Source organism: Dreissena polymorpha, chromosome 3 (genome assembly GCF_020536995.1).
Source record: "Dreissena polymorpha isolate Duluth1 chromosome 3, UMN_Dpol_1.0, whole genome shotgun sequence".
Classification (NCBI taxonomy): domain Eukaryota; kingdom Metazoa; phylum Mollusca; class Bivalvia; order Myida; family Dreissenidae; genus Dreissena; species Dreissena polymorpha.
In genome coordinates, this window is record NC_068357.1 from 63,044,419 (window position 1) to 63,068,210 (window position 23,792).

A 23,792-nucleotide genomic window follows, 5' to 3' on the forward strand; every position below is an offset into this window, starting at 1 on the left:
TTTAATACACACAGTTTTGCCTCGCGTAGGAATTCCAGAAATGACTCACCATGTTTATTTTTTGTAAGATCAATTGCTTTTCTATGGGGTATGCTGTCTACGTTATTTATGGTGTCGTTTAAGTCCGAAATTCTACTATTAATATCTCAACAGAACACAAGACAATCTGCATTAGAATTCAGATATACAAGGCTTGTAAGGTGGTCGCAAAATTCATCAACATGTTGGCCCCGCTCTGAGCCTTCCGGCGGTAAGTAGCATACTGTTACGATGGTTTCAGTAGACGATATTTTATCTATTAGTTTTAAACTGAGAATACCTTCAAAAGACTTGTCTAAACACATCACATAGTAATCATTCATAAAGGTACCTTTCAGGAGTATAGCAACCCCACCCGAGCCACATGTAGCTTTTTGTTTCACTGATTCTCGGTTGAATAAGTAAGTCGTGTAATTTTCCAAATGAAGTACTTCATTTTTTCTAAGCTTTGTTTCTGTCAGGCATATTATATCCGCATTCAATCTGAATAGTATTTCCTTTCTCGGTAAGCAGTTTTTGTTAGTCCATCCGTTAATGTTCCATGTCAGAATATTAATGTTAGAATATAGCTGGGCTTCCTCCTAGTCACTGTGTTCGATCCGTGACGCTGGGCCCGTGTTTTGAGATTTTGCTGGTATCGGTCCCCTGTAGCGCTGACCGTCAATGAAAAGCGCACTGTTGCGATATTTCACGTTTTTCTTTTCTCGCATTGCCTGGTCGATAATCGGTTTTAGTTGCGATTTATGTTCACGGTCAAATTCAGTTAAATCGTCCGTTATGTAATAATTGCGTTTGTCTAGAGCTGTTTTCTTTGAGCTGAAAATTGCCAGTTTATGATTGAATGATCGTACTCTTAACACTATTTGTCTCACTTTTCCAGATTGTTTTTTTCCTACTCTGTACGCATTTTCAACTACAATATTCGGTCGTTTAAAGTCGGTTTCTAATATCGATTGGACTATTTTCACAGCTTCTTCCGCATGTTCGCCTTCTTTTTCATGGTAACCTACCAGCCTAAGATTGTTTTTAATGGCCTGGCGCTCGAAGTCCAATTGTCGTCGTTGAAGGTCCTCGATTATTTTATTTGCATCATTCAATGATTTTTGTAGGGATTCACAATGTGCACTCATTTTTGTACTTTTAGTCTTAATGTCAGTAATTTCATTGGGGGCAAAATCTAAAGATTTGCTTTGTTCTTTACACATTTTTTTCAATGCGCTCCATTCTGACCTCATATTCATCAAGGCGCTTTGTGATAATGTTTTGTTTTTCAAGAACGTATGAAACCGATATCCTAAGAAAATTGAATTGTTCTCGTACGTATTTTTCAAAATTTTCATTGTCGGGAGAAGATTCGGCCATTGTATTTGATGTGTGAGACGCTACTTCTGAATCGAATACAGGCAGGTTATTATCACTTTCTGATGGGTACAGAACAGAGTGTGTTTGTGATAGAATATCACTTACAGTAACATCATCTTTTGTATTGGAGCCTTGACGTTGCTGCTTTAATCCTTTTTCATTCTGGTCCGTAGTGCTACTTTTCTTTCGTTTCTGTGATTTTTCGCGCTTTTTATTTCCTCCCATGTGTACGAAATTTATTGATCACAGCTTTCATCTAACAGTAACGGTTTGCGTTTATCCAATTTTGCAGCAGTAATATAAACATGCGTTGCATTCATGCGTGACGATCCGGCGGACAAGAGAAAGTGAGCAGTTGTCAATCCGTTAATTTGGTGCGAGATAACGTCCTGAATAATCAACCTTATATCGTCCAACACAAAGAAAAAGTAGAAAAAATAATGTTTTATTCAACAAGTTATATGTTATTAGCACAATTCATTTAATTCACGTTGAGACTCACTTGTTATTTTGATATATCCAGATATATCTGATAATCCACACATATATATCACTTTAAAACTAGATTATTTTGCACTGAGACAAACGTTCACGTCTGACAACACCGGAAGCGGAAATATTTGATTGGTATGTAATGGACTGAAAGCGTTCTCATACATGACAGCCTTTACGATCATCACTTTCGGTTTAGCCAACGACTGACAAAGTTTTCAGATACAGAGAGCATTAAGTCGTTACTCTCAAGTCAGGAAATGTGTGTCTTCTTAATTAATTTAACGATTCAGCATATGCAACTAAGTTTGCCGAAGAGAGATTTCGATACACGTTCGATTTCTACTATATGTATCATTTAAATTTGTTAAATGTGTAAACAAAACACAAAGGTACATTTAAGAACACTTCCTGATAAATGCGAGTTAAAAACATACAATTTCTTACATTCCTGTTATGTAGAATGTATTTTTGAATGTGCATTGAACCTATTAAATGCTTTTATATAATAACATGATTTGGATCAAAACATAAGCGACAGACTGTTATGCAAAAAACTATATATATCAATGCCGTTATTGTGATTAATTTTGGTCCCCTGCTAGAGACACACTCTATCACTCTGTACATAATCTAATTTTTCGAGATTATATGATTTTTTTTTTCAAAAAATATGATCTTTATTAATTATGTATTATTTTATGTGCAGGTATCCTTTTTATAGACACACACACATATAATAGTCGTCATGGGTTAACTGTTCATAGGTGCGAGAAAATAAAGAATTTGTATTTATTAACTCGTAATGCATTAAAGCCCCATTACTACTCAAAATCAACGACAATTTCGTACAATATTTCGTAAAATAAAGTTAAACAATTAAAAATCAGTCTTTCTTATGGCTAGTGCCGAAATTTCAAGGCCAGCTGTGGTGTGGTAAAAAAGATGTTTGTAGATATTCCATTTTAATTTCCCGCAATGATATCTATTCATACGACACATGAACACGAACATGGTACCTTTTTAGTGTTCGTGTATCGTATGAATATATATATTCGCGGGGAAATTAAAATAGAATTAATTGTGTCACAAATAAATAAAAACGAGCATTTTGTATCTACAACAATCTATGTAATCATACCACATCTAGCGTTGAAATTGTGGCTATTGCTAAAAGGGACACTGATTGTTTAGGTGTTAACTTTATTTTACGAAATACTTTACGAAATTTTGCTTTTTTGAGCGTTATAGAAGCTTTAGTGTACATGGCGTATTACAATATTGACAACAGTAATATTTAAAGTTCCAATTGAAATGCGGGAATATGCAGGCATGATTTCTTATTCCAGAATATGGTGAATTAAAAACATAAACAGTGTATATTGATATTTGTCCTAATGTGTTGTGCAATATTTAGCGTCTACTGAAGATAAAAAAGGAAATGCCGTTGAATTTGTGACCATATCTAAGGGAAAAACGGTGGTTATTCCCTTTAAATTGGACTAAAAATATATCAATATATTGTTTTGTTTTAGATCTGTGATTGGACACATTGTACCTTCAATATGTGATGTAACGCGTATTCTTTTTTCTCTGAAAAAAAAGATATCGTATATGCTCGCTTTAAACATTAAAGGGACTGTCAACCACGAATGTCGAAAAAAAAAGTTCTAAAATACCGTATTTGTTTACAATTGTTAGTTTATATTGATAAAAATATCACGACTGGTATATAACATTACTTGAAAAAAGTTTATATTTTCAGTATATTCAGTGATAAAATTTCGCGATGTGAAATCGAAAGTACATCGCGAAAATAGGTGACATAACGATTTCCACACTATAAATACCGCAAGTAGATTGATCATTTTATATATAAAATATATTCAATTCACTACGCATGCACAATTTGCATTTCTGTGTTTACCACGTGTTGATGATGATCAATCTACTGGCATTATTTATAGTTAACTGGTAGTTACCTGGTAGATATACCCAGTAAAATTTATTACCAAATATACTGAAAATATGAAAACTTAACAAGTTTTTTCAAGTAATGTAATATACCAGTCGTGATATTTTAATCAATATAAACTTATAATTGTAAAAAAATACGGTATTTTACAACTTTTCTTTTCTACGTCGTCGTGGTTGACAGTCCCTTTAATAACATGATACTTTTTATAAGTTTATATAAGTCGAAACAAAATATATTATGTGCATTTTGAACAATGTTACATCTGAAGGTCATTTTTTGCACACTGGAAACAATTTGTTAATGACAGTAGTAAATATCACGTAAAAAGACAATCGATGAATCCTTTTTATTTTCAGAAGCTGTGTCCGTGGAAGTCTGTAATATAATGACCCTGCTGGGATATGGGGAGGTGATAAGATGGAGACGTGTTGAGAAGTACCGGGATTTTGAAATTCTGTTCAACACAAGAAACAATGATTTATGTACATTTAGATTCACAGCTGGCAGCAAGGCCGAGGGGCTGACCTGCTGGAGTGAAACGGACCATGACTGGTTATACGTGTCAAAATGTGTCCTCTGTGTGGAAGCTGGAGTTGATCTAAACACCATATCGGACGACATAGAAGTGTACAGGATGGATACACATGTATACCCAGGGCACTGCAGGATGCTACTGGAGAGATCTTATTCCACACGCACACGTAGTAATGAATTTCATAATGCTCTGTGTTATGACGGAAAAGGGAATTGTTTGCTAAGCAGTAAATTATTTCTTGATGAAAAATCAAAACAGAACAAAAATAAACAAGTAATTACCCTTGAACGCGCGGGGCCTTCACTACCAATATTGTCAGGACTAGTATTTTCTATCGACGCAGTGTTTGCAGTACGCTGTCAATGCCCCGGCATCCTGCACAGATGGGCTAAACGATCTCGACAATGGCCGCCGCCGGTTGTCGTGCAGAAAGTTGTATCTATGGGATCTATTGTTACCCCCGTAGGATTTAAAGGCAGTGAAAGCAAACATTTAGAATGGAGGATTTGCTTTAACATGGGTGAAACGGAACTCGTTAATAATTTAAATTCAACACGGGCAAAATTGTGTGTAATTCTGAAAATGATAGTACATGAGGTTCTCAAACCTGACAATAAAGAAATAACATCCTATGTGCTGAAAAATGTAATATTCTGGCAAGCTGAAAGCAATTCACCCGCAACGTATCAAGAAAGGCATTTGATCCACTGGTTACATGACGCACTGGAAACACTCAGAACTGCAATATCCTCTACACATCTACCATTCTACATTATTCCTGAGCGTAATCTGTTGGCGGCGTGTGGATTGCAAGACAAACAGCAGCGTCAATGGGTGGCAGATATCACAGACATGATGGAGGAAGGTCCGCGGGTAATACTTAGATTGCCAAAGATTCGACAGGCCATTATATTTCACCAAGAGCCGATGCTGTGGTTCAGCAGGAGAAGGATGGGGATTGAGCAACTGATGCTGGAGGTGACAAACAGAATCACGCAATTTAGTGAGAACGGGGAATGGGATTTCCCGGATATCATCCTGCCGGAGATATGGAGACGCTGGGGCGTGATACTTAGAGAGGTCCATTTTCGGATGTTTATGGAAGGGTGCATTGTTAATAACTTTAATTATTTATTTATGGAAGGGTGCACTGTTAATGACTTTAATTATTTATTACAACGAATTCTGATGTGATCATGAATTGAACTAATTAGTCATTTGCTCACACATGTAAGACGGATTGTACCTGTTTTAAATTAGATTTTTGTATGCTAAGTTGTAGCAATTGAAACAACTACGAGTGAGATAAACGGCTCTACCTGAGGTGTACTACTTTATCAAGTAAGATAAACTCAATGTTATTTTTCGGTCTTATATAGGTCAATCATTATTGTTAAAGGAATATAATTTGCAGGAAATACTAAAACTCGCGTTTCAAGAGATGATATTGCGCATTATTTTTATTTAAAAAAATACTTCACTACTTTTTGGTTAAAACGAATGGACAAACAAAACAATTATGATAGCTTTGTCGGAATTGTAACCCATAAATTCCAAATCATACACGCGGTGTGTTAATTGTTCAACTTTATAAAAGGTCGTACTCCACTTTACAATCTACGTTTAAATTTTCAAAACATTTCCAATGAAATTAATTTAATGCGCTCTAAACTTGCAGAAGTCCTCAAATCATTTAGATGTGTAGTTTCATGAATTCTAAGCGTCATATGCTCAGAAAGAAAGAACTACACACAGTCGTTTCTGAAATTTTAAACACATAAACATGCATAGACGTCGGTACCGTTGAAACATACGCCGCGAATCCATGTCTTGTGAAAACCGTTCGGCCAGAGTAAGTTTTTCGCAACGGCTGCAATACATTTACCAATGTCTCAAACCAACATTATCACGAAGCTTTTTTAGTATGCATAACTAGATAACCTGGTCTCACCCATACCTACTGATCTAACAGGTGCAGAAATGTCTCGTAATCTCGTTCGAATTGATTACCACTATTCTATCACAATGCGGAAAGGTTGTGCGGCAACCTTCATAGATGACAAGATAAACACAGTCAATACATTAATTTAGTGTGCTATCAAGCATATATCATGCTTTTGATCCATTTTCATTATGATAACATGAATGGTTACCTTTTTCGTTGATCCCAGGAAAAAAAAATGGTAGTTAAATCGGAATGCTTATCATAACGTTAAGGGTTTTGCAATTATTATGATTAACCTTGAACCACATCGGTTTGTCATACAAACATGCACGTTTTATAATTGTTTATAAAAACATACACATGCTTTATTGTTACGCTCCATGTTCGAATATCGCTCTTTGCCGTCTAAACTTACAGCATATCGTATACCTTACATTTGTATATAACAAGAAATCGACAAAACACTATGAAAAAATGGAAATGGCTCAGCACGTAATTTGATATTTTCTTTAACTTTAATAAAAACCGATTTTTGAAAATTAAAATTTCAAAGTTATCTTATTAAAATATTTAGCTTTTCAGTAACTTATCAACATACCTGTAGTTTGATTGGAAGCTCCCCATGTCCATCAATGCAACATGTTTGATTGAATAATATTATATTTTATTTTTTTACTTTGTCGTGTACACGTAACACTATTATGCAAACGCTTTTTTTCCCTGTGAAAGCTCGTTAGCGCTATTCCGTGATATGCTTTGATAAATAAACACTCTTGTAAAAAACTAGAGTCGAAAACAGTTCCTGTTTGTAATCGAAAAAGCGAGTTCGATTTAAACATCTAATTTCTAATCAAATTATGACGGAAAATTGGGACCGACAATCTACTTTGAAATAACGAGGAATTTCGCATTTACGATGTTCGAAATAACAATGATTGGCCATAAATGAAAATAAGTTTTTAACGATAAAGTTTATGTGTTACGATATTAATCTGCTTTATAAAGGCATAGTGTATGTAAAGAACATTTTATCACAGGTTTTTAATGACAGTATCAAGTCTGTATTAACTTGATTAAACGACAATTTACTATTTAACAAAATGACTCAAAGTGGATCGTCCGGAGATTTCGCAGATTAATTGTTTATTTTTATGTTATATAAGTTCAAATATGTCCAACGACCTATGACTACAACATATTTGCGAAAGACAATATGGTAAGACTGAATAAACACTGTCATACGTAAACGTGCACATGATTGCATTTTGCAACATATTTGTTTTACTAAATTTTAAATTGTAAACTAAAAGATTGAACATCATTTATGTGATGAGAATAACTGGATGCATGCTTTTGTAATAAAACATATACAGCATGATAACTTCACAACGAATAATGATTCTTATAAGCGTATTATACTTCTGCCCAAAGACAAAACGTGTTGATCGTAATTTCGATTAATGTTAGTGTTCTCTGTTAAGTTGTCATATCGTCAAATATGTATTGCTTATTTAGACCCAAGTTGACTGATGGTGTGGAATTTAGTAGGTTTTTCAATACAATATTGTATGGCCCGTGACAAAGTTCAGTTTATATCAGTTTTTGTCTTTGTGGGGATGCTTTGTTTCTCGAGGTGGCACATGTTACCCAATGTAACAATGTGATAACTCGTTTCTTGTTGATGTTTATTGTGAAGATTTAACATTTATCGAGGTTATACTCAATTTACCAGTATTGTTCCCGTGTTTCACGAGTATCGTATCATAAGCTTTTAGGCGCGAGAGTTTGCGGTTTTCAAACAGGGTTGGATTTTTTTTTAGAAATAATAGTAATAATGTAGTGTGACGTAGTCTTTGAACTCAATAATAAACGTACACAACTCCATTTCGGTGTTCATCGAGATTTATTTTTGTTCATTAAATTCTAACACAAACGCTTTCGAATGTCCGTACAATATTATGAACTACAACATACATGCGGCGGCATAACGGCCGAGGGCCGCAACGCTTCAATACAAATTGTTTGTTCTCTATGTTCGGCTCTGTGCGTGATAATTTCTAGCTACTTAAAGGGATCTTTTCACGCTTTGGTAAATTGACAAAATTGAAAAAAGTTGTTACAGATTCGCAAATTTCCGTTTTATTTATGATATTTGTGAGGAAACAGTAATACTGAACATTTACCATGGTCTAATATAGCCATTATATGCATCTTTTGACGATTTTAAAACCTAAAAATTATAAAGCGTTGCAACGCGAAACGATTGAATAATTTGGAGAGTTCTGTTTTTGTCGTTAAATTTTGTGAAACTACGAAGATTGCTTATATAACGTATAAAATACTTCAAGTATATGTACTCGGCGGAATAGCTCAGTAGGCTAAAGCGTTTTTACTTCAGGACTCTGGCAGGACTCCAGGGGTCACTGGTTCGAAACCTGGTCCGGGCAATGTTCTTTTCCTTTTTTTAATTTTATTCTTGATTTTTTACTGGAGCTTTTACGATCCAATGTTTACATTTATCGATATAAAGCATTTAATGAATAAGTTAAAAAATGCCAAAATCTGTGAAAAGGCCCCTTTAAGTTTAAATACAGATAAATGCGATGCAACAGTTGATTGTAACGTGTGCAAATTCTGACGGGCCGCGTGAAAAGTCACGTGTCTAACAATTGCAACGTAAATATGACATATGCAACGGACACACAAAAAATACATACGGAATTGACCGATTTTTGGATCTTTTTATACCCGTGACTAGTCGTGACTGCCGTTTGAAGATTGTATGTTGATAAAAATTTCGATTATTATTTGTATTAATTATCAATTTATTGCATTAACTCTATCTATAATGCCCTCTGGCGGAGTGCAGAAACTTGACAAAAGGAGTATTTGAACGGGAGAAATCGTGTATTAACAAGACGATTCACGTGCCTTTCAAGCCCTGTTATGTGTTTTTCATATCCAATAACTGGTCCATGCGCAGTTACTTCCCATTTTTTATTGGATTCAATGAAGTTATTATGAACTTTGTTTATAATTCCAGCCTTTGCCGACTTTCCAAGCATAAATGGGGAACTGAATAAGCACCAGTTTCCTCATGCATGCAAGGATAAAGGCAATGACTATTTCAATCCACTTTTCAAATAATACCATCTGCAATCTCTTGACAACAGCTTTATTTATCTACAACGTCAATGAAGTTAAGGTTATTTACTCAATACTTTCAAAAGACTAAGCTGTAAATGTGTTTATGTACCGTCAACGTTCCTGCTGTATGCTTGAAATACTTGAGTGACAATATGTTGGCAGCATTATTTTTTAGAAAATTTAGTTGGAATGAAATAAGATAGACCTGTACGAAAGATACGTCTATAAAAGCAATGACTCATTCTGACGATATATTTATCCGTCACGACCAGTAAACTCCAAAATAATACCTCATTTCTTACTTTGCCCGGTTGCATTTCAACATTGCATTAATACACTGATTGAACCCATTTTAATTCGAAAACGGCCCACATGTGAAATTAATGTAACCTGGATAGTATATGGGCACAGGAGCCAAATATATTGAAATAACTATATAAAATCATGTTTAATGATAGAACAATTGACAAAGCTATGAAACAAATCCCCATCCTCTGATATTGGAATCATAACAAGGCCATCAACTAGAATTTATCATAGACCTGTCTTCGCGGGCCGCAAAAATTTCCAAAATAGCTTTAATCCAAAGCATTCCTTGATCCTCTTATGAGCAATCGGACAACCATTCCAAAAAATAAATTACCTCAAAGAAATCTGTCCAGCCGTTTACTGTCAGTCGGCCGATAAGGAAGCAATATTTCGAGCCCGTTTGTCCTTTAGAATAAATCTTGGACAGACTTTCAAACAATATTTTTGAGTTTTCTCTCCTTAATCGATAGCTTGCGTCCTATTCCTTGAAAACAACCAGGCATGTCACATAATGCATGCATATGCAACCACTTACCCCTAAAACTAATTCCAATACAATCAGAATGAGTACGTATTTTTCATTTATTTACATTTGTCAAAGCGTCGTTGTTGTTGTTGGTTGGATGATTCTGTGCCTGGCTCTGTCAGTGTAATTTACTGCTAAGCCGGGTTCAAGAACAAGTGATTCTAGCAGCGGAAATGAAGGGCGAATTTCGTTTTCAAGTTAATCAAATAGTGTTAAAACGGTTGTTGCAAATAAAATATAAACTTTTGGAATTAGTTTTTAGGGGTAAGTGGTTGCATAAGCATGAATTATGTGACATGCCTTATTCTTTTAAAGGAATAGGACGCGAGCTATCTATTAAAGGGATCTTTTCACGCTTTGGTAAATTGACAAAATTGAAAAAAGTTGTTTCAGATTCGCAAATTTTCGTTTTAGTTATGATATTTGTGAGGGAACAGTAATACTGAACGTTTACCATGTTCTAATATAGCCATTATATGCATCTTTTGACGATTATAAAACCTAAAAATTATAAAGCGTTGCAACGCGAAACGATTGAATAATTTGGAGAGTTCTGTTTTTGTCGTGAAATTTTGTGAAACTACGAAGATTGCTTATATAGGGTATAAAATACGTCAAGTATGTGTACTCGGCGGAATGGCTCAGTAGGCTAGAGCGTTTTTACTTCAGGACTCTGGCAGGACTCCAGGGGTCACTGGTTCGAAACCTGCTCCGGGCAATGTTCTTTTCCTTTTTTAAATTTTATTCTTGATTTTTTACTGGAGCTTTTACGATCCAATGTTTACATTTATCAATATAAAACATTTAATGAATAAGTTAAAAAAATGCCAAAATCTGTGAAAAGGCCCCTTTAAGGAGAGAAAACTAAAAAAATATTGTTTCAAAGTCTGTCCAAGATTTATTCTCATGGACAACGGGCTCGAAATATTTCTTTGTTATCGGCTGACTTTTTTCAAGTCAAGTCAAGTCAACAGTTTATTAAAGAAACAGAGGCCTCCGGCCCAAAAAACATATCATGTAATATACAGAAATTGCAAAGTTGTGTCATAGTAATATTGTGCAGATGTAAATGTTAATACATGCATCTTGTCTTTTATAGAATTCATAAGATAGAAAACATACACTGCTTATTTTCTTATAGTTTCAAAGTCATTTGTTGACAATAAGTCATAGAAGTTATTCAGTTCAGTATCAGAGTCATACCAGTTGAACAGAAACTGATTTCTAAAACTTGTATACTTGGACACAATGGAAAAATGCATGATATTCACAATCCACATATGTCATATTATGACTAATTTGTGAACAAACATTACACAAGCGATTCTGGAAAGTAATATTCAGATGTCTGCCAGTTTCAACTTGTAGTTTATGATTTGAACATCTAAACTTAGCATAGGCTATTTTGTGTTTGACTGGCATTTCTATTATCAAATATCGTTCAATATTAAGTAGGGTTATAAAATGACTAGAATGGTGACATCGACTTGAGTTTTTTTACGGTGTCATGCCAGTTTTTAGTAAAACAGTCAATCAGTCTATTTTTGAAAAGTTTGATAAATATATCAGAATCGCCAATTTCTTGTGATATCCACACATATCCAAAACCGTATGTAAAAAGTAAAGATTTTGCTGTGGTTGCCCAACAAATTCTTCCAGCAGCATCTATTGATTTAAGCATAATATAACATTGCCTAGGGTATTTATCAGATGTCATAGTTAACAATTTACACCAGTACCTGATACAGTTGGTAAAATAAGTGATACATAATGGGAGTCTTCCATATTCCCCAAAAACCATGCAAGTATTGTTATTTTTACGAACATGTAAGAACTTAAAAAAAAAATATAATGGATATATTCAATAGTTGGACTGTACTCAAAACCCCATATCTGGGCACCGTAACATAATATTGGCTTTACCATAGTATCAAATATTTTAAATAAATCCATCGCAGGAAAAAAGCCAAATGGTTTCTGATAATTTCTTATTGCAAATAGTGCCTTTTGTGCTTGGGAAGCTAGTTTATCATGGGATGAGCTCCAGCTTAACTTTGGAGTCAACAGTAACCCCATGTACTTGTATTCAGGAGTAACGTTAAGTCGTTGTCCACGGAAGAACCAAGTTTAATATATTCGGAGGGGACCACCATTGCGAAATACAATAATTTCAGTCTTATCCAGATTAATTTCCATACCAGTATCCGTACAAAACGGATCAATAATGTTAATTTGTTGTTGTAACTTAATGGCGGTCTCAGCACAATTGGCGACATCGTCTGCAAACATTAGACACAAAATATCTGGGATATCATGAGTTATGAAAATACCAGATTCACATTTAAGTCTTAAAAGTGAAGATTGCTCATATATAAATGGGGCAAAAATAGTCGAACTCGATTTATCACCTTGCCTGGTTCCAATATTGCAGGGAAACGAATCTGTAACATCATTATTTAAGACTTTTACACAAGAAGTCAAGCATGAATTCATAGATTTAAGAACTCTTAGGAACTTTCCAAATACCCCTTTCTTTTCTAAAGATAAAAATAGTTTGACATTGTTAACTTTATCAAAGGCTTTACGGAAGTCCACGTACAAACAATAGAATCGACCACCCCGTTTTGAGAGATATTTTTGGACCATCGCTTGCAAACAAAAGACATCAAATGCCGAATATCCTCTACGAAAACCTGCTTGAGATTCATCAATCTTATAATTTTCCTCTGCCCAGTCATACAGTCTCTTATTAATCACTCCAGAGAATATTTTATATAGAGTATTCGTAATAGATATACCGCGATAGTTGCCAGGGTTATTACTTGTACCTGACTTATGAATCGGTGTAATGATACTTTTACCCCACGACTCGGGAAAGTTACCAGTGTCTAGTATTTTATTAAACAGCAACAACATGATTGGAGAAATATCCGTTAATGTAAAATTCCGACGGAATTCCATCCAGACCACAACTTTTACCATTATTAATTTGGATATTGACCATTCAATTTCTTGCAATGTGAAAGGATCATTAAGTGAATTTGCCGTATCATCAGAATAAGCATGGTCATTTCCAACAGTGTAATCAACAACAATAGAGTTCTCATCGAATAAAAGGCCACTGAAATATTGTAACCATTCTATTTTTGAGATACTAGAATCAATTGATTTGGTCGATTTACTTTTCTTAAAAATTTTCCAAAACATTGTAGGGTCATTACTACAATTAACTAGTTCTTGGCGGTTTAACCTTTGATATACATGTACCTTTGACCTACAATGATTCTTAAAAGTATTCCGTTTAGCCTTAAACAATCTGAGATCTCACTCTAAATTGGAGCTACGAAATTTACGAAGAGCGCTGTATTTTACCGACTTTAAATAGTCGCACTCGTCATCCCACCAAGGTGGTTGTGATGAAAAATACCGAAAATTAACCAGCATACATTTGCCGGCATCCTGATATATAGCTGTAATCAGATCTACCGCAGAATTAACATTCGAATTTATGGTATCAAGCAAAGTGTTATGCTGACTCTGCAATAAGCCCCTTAACGTCAGTACAAACTCATCACATGACGTATTACGCCATCGAAATTTCTTCAATGTGTTAATTGGATACTCATCCATATTATTTACAAAATTGTTTAACCTGTATGGAAATTCAAACACAAAAGAAAGCGGAAAATGATCCAAATCATCCCTGTCTAAAACTTTGAAGTCTTTAATGTATTGAAAAAGTGATAATGAAGCAATCATATAGTCAACGACACTTGCGACATCATTTGAGAAACATGTAAACTCACCACATCTATCAGCAGGGAAACGGCCATTGAGAAGGTGTATGTCAAATATACAACATAAATTTACCAAAGATTTACCATAATTATTACCACGTACAATATCTTTATTATTGCGCGGGATGTAAAATGTGCTTCCATCATAATCTATATTACCAAAAATATAAAAAAATATCATCAAATGGAATATAATCCAAAAAATCTTAACATCTGGAATTCAAATCACCTGCAATGTACAACAATGCTTGTGGATAGTCGTTAGTTATAGTTTCTAAATTATCAAACATTTGAGATATGCCATTCTTCTCATCTTGTTCATTATAATAGCATGATCCTTCAGGAGATACAAACGTAAAGTACATTATACTATCCTCACAATCATAAAAGGTAGAGTATTCACAGTACAAAACAACACAGTTTTCAAATTGTTTATAAATTCGTCTAATAGGTACTTGCTTATGTAATTTACTGCTTATATAGACATTAATTCCCCCACTATTTCTGATAGCAGTATCTTTCATCTTTCTCACAAAGTCATTATGAATATAAGATTTCATAAAGCCATTAAAATCCCCAACATATTTAGCCCAGGTTTCACAAATATGTATTATATCAAATGAACTTAAAAAATTAATGACCTCGGCATTTTCACAATATTTGTTTAATCCACATATGTTCCATGAAATAATCTTAACGCTTGAATGTTTATAAACAATGTTCGTATTAAGACCTTGACCTAGTCCCTATTCGGAGAGAGAGTCATCTGACTGCCTGTCCGCTCCGTGAATTTGTGTAGCTCCATTGATTGGCTGAGCGTAGCCATGTGACCTTTCATCGTCATCGTCACCGTTCCCACGTTGAGATCCAACCAATCGCTGCCCATCATCAGTGCGGTTTCTCTCACCTCCTCGTGGCGGGGCTGCACGTGGTCTCGAGCGCTTCCCAATGTAAACAATTTGGTCTGTGTTATCATCGTATTTATAGATAGTGTCATTTACATACAACTTGTCATATCGAATAGTTGCTTAATGCCCATTGTTGCGTTCACGCATCATGCGTTCACCGAGTATTCTTCTATGGCGTTTTACACGGTCAGTGTAATCTTGTTGCACAGAGTACTTGGAGTTTGTGTCCGATTTTAATATATTCGAGGCTTTAGTCATAATCGATCGACAGTCCTTGAAGCGTACAAAACGAGCTACAATTGTACATGTATTGCTGCCATTCGATTTAATCCGGTGAGCACGGTCAATGTCGATTTGGTCCGCTTCTTCGCCAAAGTTCAAAGTTGTTTTTAAGAAATTTCGAAGTTTTTCTTCAGTTACACACCATTGCTCGTTAATTTTGCCACTGATGCCATTAAATCTCAAATTGTTTTTACGCGACTGATTTTCATACTGATCTAATTTGCTTTTCATTTGAGAAATTTCATGATGAAGAGAAACATTGTCTTGTTTTAGTTTTTCATATTCAGATTTTAATTTGTTCACAGTTGACAAAACGGAGTCAAATTTCGGGTTTATATTTCCATATAGTCGAAACTGTAATATTTTGTTGAGTCAAGTCTTGCTTCATATTTCTTAAAAAGTCGAACATACCTTCCGTACCTTGGTTATGAGCAAAAGCAGTAGTAGCTGCATTAGATGTAACATGATCATGCGCCCATGCCGCTTGATCTGGAGGGTCATGTTGACCCTGGGGGTACTCTCTCTGGTACTGGTGACGGCCATGGACGGGAGAGGCATGCTGGTTTGGTTGTTGATTTTGTGGCGTGGTAAACGTAGATATTGACATCTGGCGTGTCACGACGCCCTGGCTCCCTTGGGCGGTGCCCGTCCCCGGCCTGGTGGTCTGTGGGGTCGTTGCTGGATTCTCATGTTGGCCTCCGTGGTCGGAAACACTGTTCTTTGATGATGCAGTTTTACTTGATCCGTCAGATTTTGGAGGTCCCGGGTTGTTTTCGACATCTCAGCAAACAAGCAGCAATGCCACTATGCACGTGGCTATCCGAAAAGTGAGTTTCAATCTACTCCCAACATGTACACACAACACGCTAATCCTAAAAACTGACTTCTTCGGTTGAGAAAAACATCCTATTTTAACCCTCCACTGGTCAATACTAATCCCCATTGTTATTTGCATTTATATTACCATAAAATATCCCAATTTGCCGAGCATTAAAACACGCGGCCATCTTATCAAGGGGCAAAACTCAATTCAACAACTGACTGTGAGTTAACGGCTTGACAGGTTTCTTTGAAGAATTTTTTTTTTTTGAAAGGTTGTCCAATTGCACATAAGAGAACCAATGGACGCTTTGGATTAAAGTTATTTTGGACCTTTTTGCGGCCCGCGAAGACAGGTCTATGATAAATTCTAGTCAATGGCCTTGTTAAAATTCCAATATCAGAGGGTGTTTTTTTCATGGCTCTTTGTAAATTTTTCCCTCATTAAACATGATTTTATATATTTATTTCAATATATTAGGATCCTGTGCCCATATACTATCCAGGTTATGTTAATTCAACCTGTGAAACTGCCTATCCGAAGGTAAAGCCTCGTCATTTATTGTATGACGTCATATGAAATAATCGAATTATTTAGTCGATGTCGGATGAAGAAGACCTTTTGTTTTCAATGTTATTTTAATTTATTTTGGTATGTGTGATTTGTTTATGCAATAATAGCGAAAATACACATTTTCTCGGACATGATCATCTGAGGGCGCTCTCAAAATCCGTTCCTGCCCGATCGCGCAATATGTTGATCTATCTGTCATCGGAAATACAATATTGCTTAATAACTTTTTTATTGTAAATATAACGTAGGTATTTTGTTCTTGATTTATACAATAATTGAATCCATTTCAAATACTTTAAGAACTACTTAGTTTTGGTGAATTGGTTAACTATACTAACAAATTAACAATAACACATCCGTCAAATAACTATAAGCTTTTACAAAATAAAACCTCGAAGGTGTAAATCAAATGTTCTTTTTATACACATGGACGAAATGAATCGCAAAGTCCGGCAATAAACCTTGAACATGACTGCTTATAAGCACACCGTCGGCATTGTCGTCAATATCATGAGCAAGATGACCTAAAAAGAAATAATGTATATTTAAACAATGTATTCCAAAAAATTTGTACATATGCATGTTCAGAATATAAACGTCATTGTTTGTGGTTTTCGTGTTTCTGTTTTATAATAGCAATTGTGAAATTACGGTGTTTTAAAAGAACTAAGTGTTCTGATACTGAATTTGTCTTCGTGATTTTGTAAACTTCCATCTTATAAACAGTTTTTTGAACGAACCAAACCACAGTTACTATTAAATAGCTTTAATTGCGTTTTGTTCGCAATACCTATAGTGTGTTCTGCTTTTACATTCAGATCACATGAGTATAAGATTATGAACGACTGAACTCTGTCACATTTAAACAGATCGGCTTAGTGTCATAACCTTGATAAAATACTATGAATGATTTCTTCATCAAAAGGTGTTAACATGTAGGTTCGAATTTTTTGCCGAATATATGGCAAAAATTGTATATGACGTTCACCGTATTATTCGTTCTAAAGATTTTTGCTACTTTTAGTGTTTCACAAAAGTTTACATCTTTTTGCAGCATATTGGTTCATAAATGCGGGAATCACTTCAAAATTCACTTGAACGAGAAAAAACAGATAATTCGACACTGATTTGCTGGTCTAAACTAATAAAGTGGTTGAACGACATTAAAGGGATCTTTTCACGCTTTGGTAAATTGACAAAATTGAAAAAAGTTGTTTCAGATTCGCAAATTTTCGTTTTAGTTATGATATTTGTGAGGAAACAGTAATACTGAACATTAACCATGGTCTAATATAGCCATTATATGCATCTTTTGACGATTTTAAAACCTAAAAATTATAAAGCGTTGCAACGCGAAACGAATTAATAATTTGGAGAGTTCTGTTTTTGTCGTTAAATTTTGTGAAACTACGAAGATTGCTTATATAAGGTATAAAATACTTCAGGAATATGTACTCGGCGGAATAGCTCAGTAGGCTAAAGCGTTTTTACTTCAGGACTCTGGCAGGACTCCAGGGGTCACTGGTTCGAAACCTGGTCCGGGCAATGTTCTTTTCCATTTTTTAATTTTATTCTTGATTTTTTACTGGAGCTTTTACGATCCAATGATTACATTTATCGATATAAAGCATTTAATGAATAAGTTAAAAAATGCCAAAATCTGTGAAAAGGTCCCTTTAAGTCTTGATAATGCGGCCGAATGACCTACATTTATAATGGGTTTGCGATCATTCATTAAATATACTTGTTCACAGTTTGTTAAAATGACGATTTTCAAAATAATATGAATACATTCTTAAAATAATGTAAAAACGAAGGAAAATCATCATCGGTAAAATAATAAAGCGTCTATAACGCTTTTCCTTGATTATTTGGAACACACTTGTTGTACTTGTGTTTTGTTAATAAGTCGAGATCGTATACAAAATACTGCGCGTCGCAGTAGTTGCGTATAAGCCTTTGTTGTCAGCGGTCCCGGGTTCGATTCCCGGGGTAGCAACATTTTTTATTCTACATTTTCTTGCTTTAATGATTAGTTGGGAGCATTTAACATCTTAAAGATTTGTAAGTATACAAAGTTAATGCATTTTTTTTCAAAATACAAAAATCTATGAACCAAAATCCCAATAAATTGCGACATGTGTGTTTTCGAATTTACGTGTATCCATCAATGTCATACATGATCAGTAGGAGCGAAATTTAACGCTCTTCTGTGTAATTCAGGCGACTTCCTTATAAAAGTTTTATTTCGATGAATAGCGTTACAAACGCTTTATACATGTATTGCCATAGATTGAATAAAATGTAGATCTATACTTGTTTATTGAAATATATGCAATATAATTGTGCCAATCTGATAACATGTTCCTTAAATGTAATTCAATCCAAAACTAATGCGTAATGTATGTTATTTATGAGCACGTAAATGACATTGACAGCAATTTCTGGATCCGAAGAACCTAAAATAAAAGAGTGGAGAACATAAAGTGTATACGAGCATGAATATATAAAATATATTCTATTACACAAACCTCGCCCCATGTGAATAAATGAGTTTCTTATCTGTTAAGGAATTAGTTAATTACTCATTAAATATGTTTAGGAAATTAATGTAAAGACTTAACGCACGTAATTAAAGTTTAAGAGTCTTCGAATAATTGAGAGCATTTTTCTGTCATTGTATATTCAGAAAGTATCTCCATTAGGTTTAATTGTATCCCGAAAATAAACCAGTATTCTGTTCAGCCAACGCACTTGAATATTACATGCAATCTTAAAATTTCAACAAAAACTAAGTTCTGTAAAACACACACACTATATTTCATACCCAGTTGAGCAGGCTTCAACATTTTCGTTTTGGTTTCATTTGCTATTTAAAAAAGGTGAAATATCTTGTTTTTCGAATGCTTACCATATATTCTGGCATTCGAAATATATAAAATCACATAAGGAAAGCAGACGATGCGATATCGATATTTTGTCTATGGTAGTAGGTAGGTAATCTATTTAAAATATTTTAGAAGCTTATTTTAGTACAGTACTTTAGGATGAGTGTTTCAAACGCTTACCTGGACGTTGAACTGACATGCCACGTTTTGATTTCCTTCACTTGAAGTTTCCTTAACAGTTGCAGTAGTTTGGTGTTGAACAAGGGCTTCGGAATGCGAAGCCAGCCCAGATGTAACACTGACATGGTCTGGAGGAGGTTTTGCGATAGTTTTAGCTCCTGATCCTGATGCAACACCGCCAGACACTAGAGGTCGTATGGAGGCAGGTGACGCTCAATCAGTCGCCGAACCACCCGACACCACTGACGAGGAATGAAGGCCGAACCTTTTGTTGTATGTTCCGGTATTTCAGAAGATGTGTTTGCATGTTCGGTCCACGTAATATGTTCGTAAAATCCAACAGGCCAGTTCGCCGAATATTCTAATAAAGAAACAAAATATTATCAAAATACTATTTCGTTTGGGTTCAGTATTGCTTTGGCTATACGGATAAACGATTGAAAGGCGTTTCTGTTTTAGCTGATAAACTTTATGTTCTCTGTTTAAATGTTACTATGAGAAGTATAACGAGTCAAAGTAAATATAGCAGTAACCTTTATTAACTTACTTAGCTCACATGCGTAGACGGTGTTCGCATCTCTAGGTTCCGAACAGTTGAATGGACTCCATGTATTATTGCTGATTAGTTGAATACACGACCGATCAGTTCCTAAAGTACTGTTTCGAGCTCAAGTCTATCTTTGCGACAAATTGGTTTTCTAAAATAACATTATATATTGTTGCCCTAGACCGTTGAACACACATAATTTACAACTTTTCGTTTGCTAATGTATGTAATACTTCTGCTTGCTACTACATCTCATCAATGCTTAAAAGATTATTAATGGATGACATGAATTTTTAAAATGATTTTACACCTTTTAGTATTTGAAGGCGTTATTCAGTTTTAGTGTAATTTAATATTTATTTTGAATGCGAAAAGTATGAGCATGTGAATACCTGGATATTGGCCTGGACAACCAGCAAACCGCAGCACATTCGGTTTGTGACGTCGTCGATGAGCACTCCAGCTACTTCATATAAACCTTGTTTGTGCATTTTATGTAAATATATAAATAATGCATTCTTGCAAGTAATACATAATTTGCACACATTTTTCTGTATTTGTATCTGTATTAAATAAATAGTGATTGTCATGTTCCTCATCAATAAACAATAATCCAAATATACAAACCGCTGGTGTTTCTTGTGATGATGATGATGATGATGATGGTGATGATGATGATGGAGAAGGTGATGATGAAGACGACGACGACGATGATGATGATGAGGAGGAGGAGGAGGGGAAGGAGGATGATGGTGGTGGTGGTGGTGGTGGTGATGGTGGTGATGATGATGATGATGATGATGATGATGATGATGATGATGATGATGATGATGATGATGATGATGATGATGATGATGATGATGATGATGATGATGATGATAATGATTTTTATTATTATTATTATTATTATTATAATTTTTATGTACAAGGAAAAACCAAAGTGCGTTTCGTTTGACTATATATATGTATTTATTCAAGGCACTGTGGTTGCTCTTTGGTTTTGAAGACGGAAGTTGGGAAGGAGGCACTTGGTAATTTGGACGAAGGATTTTGTTTACGGCTCATTAGTAACTTTTAAACTGTATATTCACACTTTTACAAGAATCGTCATCGCTATGGACCCTCTTAACTGCCATAGCATTAGTCATTGGATGCAGAGAGAGGACCTTTCGCGTATGAATCCCCACAAATGCGCAAACGAGTATTACCGGACCGGCAAATAAAGATTCTTAAAAGTCACAAACTTTGTAAATGTAACTGTGTAACTGCTCGTCCCATACATATGTCCGTTTTCAAGAGATGCTGAAGGGGGAAAGTGACCACGGCTTACTTTTATTTGCAACTTTTGACAAGTGATCTACCATCTCTACGAAGGTTATAAGCTTCGCGCTTATATAAGATTAAAAGATTGACATCTTCAATTTTATTCGGGTCTTCCATGATGTCCTGTCGCTTATTGTGTCACCAAAGAATGTTTCCTCTTTTACCCCTAAGGTACACTTATCCGTGTTAAAGCATAAAATGTTTCCTTTCTCGAGATGGAACTTAATACGGAATGTCAAATCGTGCTCAGAGCATGTATCCTAGCATATAATATCTTCAACCAGGGCAGATATGCTTGGCAAGCCGTGAACATTTTCATCAAATGTAATCATGAAAATGTAACTAGGCGCAGAGATACCAAACGGAGGTCTCTGCCAAACTAAGAAACGGATAGATTTTGAGTAGCTTAACAATCCACAAAGCATGTGTGATGTGAAGTTTAAAAATTATATCGCGACATTGAATTTCGAAGAAATTTCATCGACGTAGTAATCTGATAATTCGTTCTCTTAAAAACGGAATTGAGAGCTCAAGGGTCAAGACAAACCATGAGATTGTCAGTTTCCTGTTTTTCGACAACGATTGAATTAACCCAGTCGGTGGGTCCCGAGATTTTTCGATAATATGGTTAGTGTTCATTCTGTTAAGCTAATTCATGAGTCATGATTTCAGTGCTTCTAGAATGCTCCGTGGTGGCGTCACCGTAAGAATAGCATTTTCTGTAAGATGTTATTTACACTCTCATAGGATTACACCTATACCCTTTAATGAATCCCGACTTTCTATTAGGACGGTTTCTTTAGTTAAACAGAGTATTGTCTCAGTTGTGCTATATGGCGTCAGTAAAAACTTTCGTAGCCGAAACCAGGCCAATATTAAGACATTTAATGGGTTTGCGTGGCTGCCATAGACTTGGATCAATGTGCTAATTATTCGGTCATTATGGCAGTATGCTTGCGTAACGCTGCCGATAAAATGTAACATAAATCCAGTATAGGAGAGTAACCTTTGATTAGGGGGATCCAATGAGTGACTTATAATGAGTTTTTTAAACTGACATGTGAGCAAAATATGTGGTGCGCTTTCTGAATCAACCTCAAACTGTATAAGATTTTTTTTATTCAATATAAAACATACAATGTTTACATGTATATGATCATAAAACAAAGTGAAACAATGTAGCAGCAATAATGTTCAAACAAGTTATACAAGATATGCTCATATATATTTTTTTACCATGTGGTTTCCTTTTGAGTAAAGAAAAGGTTAATATGTATTTTGTCTTTGGTTGTTTGTGATAGGTGTGTTGTTTCTTTTGTAAAGAAAAACAACAGAATTGTTATGAATAAGGATGAGTTACATAAAATGGGTAGAAAGCTTACTGGGCTTGTTTATGAAAGTTCAATATGTTTCCATTTTTGTTCAAATATATGAAGTGTATCATTGTTTAGGGCTATTTCTTTTTCAATTTGAATCTTTAGTTTTAAAAAAAAATGATAAAACAGTTCATTGTGGGTATTTGTTTTCTGTATTTCATGCTGAATATAAAATATTTCATTATTATAATTATGTAATTCACAGCGTTATTAATCTCTTGTATTTTGAAGGTGTTAACCCCCAAACTGATGTCTAAGAGAGATAGTTTAACATTTAATTGTTGTTTCACTAGAAAGGTTGCCAATTGATTCCATAGAGATTGAGTATGTTTACAAAGGTGTTCTATTGTTTTAATATGTTCACTACACATATCACATGGGTTTGTGTTGGATAGGTTGCACTTAAAAAGATATTTATTTGTAGCTATGATTCTCTGGATGTATTTATATTGAAAATTTCTTAGTGTGGTATCAATAGTTGATTTATATGGCATAACAAATATTTGTTTCCAGTTAAATTCTTTTTCTCTAAGAAGGTTTGGCCATTAAGTTTGAGCTTTAGAGATTTCTGCAGGAGTTTTAATTTGATTTAATTTCTACGAATGTTTTTGAGTACATGGTGTGTTATTTATATTGGTAACAGCTTTAATATTTATTGGTATACTTTTGTTCAATGTGTAGTACATCAGGAAATTACTTGTAGGTATTCCGAATATGTAGCATAAGTTATCAAAAGAATAGAAGTCGTTTATTCTGTAGTCGTAC

At 34.8% G+C, this 23,792-nt stretch overlaps 2 protein-coding genes and 1 long non-coding RNA gene across 4 annotated transcripts in view; 1 reads left to right on the top strand and 2 right to left on the bottom strand.

Annotated features, from left to right (window-relative positions):
• Positions 1 to 23,792, top strand: part of LOC127874436 (uncharacterized) — a 227,761-nt gene that overhangs the window by 137,383 nt on the left and 66,586 nt on the right. The gene's annotated exons all lie outside the window — the stretch shown is intronic.
• LOC127874434 (uncharacterized) overlaps positions 1 to 23,792 on the bottom strand; it is a 219,040-nt gene that overhangs the window by 112,265 nt on the left and 82,983 nt on the right. The window lies entirely within an intron of this gene.
• Positions 17,078 to 21,263, bottom strand: LOC127874445 (uncharacterized). Its single transcript, XR_008046924.1, has 4 exons — positions 20,721 to 21,263; positions 20,329 to 20,479; positions 19,782 to 20,142; positions 17,078 to 17,237 (listed from the first exon to the last, which is right to left on the bottom strand). It is a non-coding gene; the product is annotated as an uncharacterized LOC127874445 (long non-coding RNA).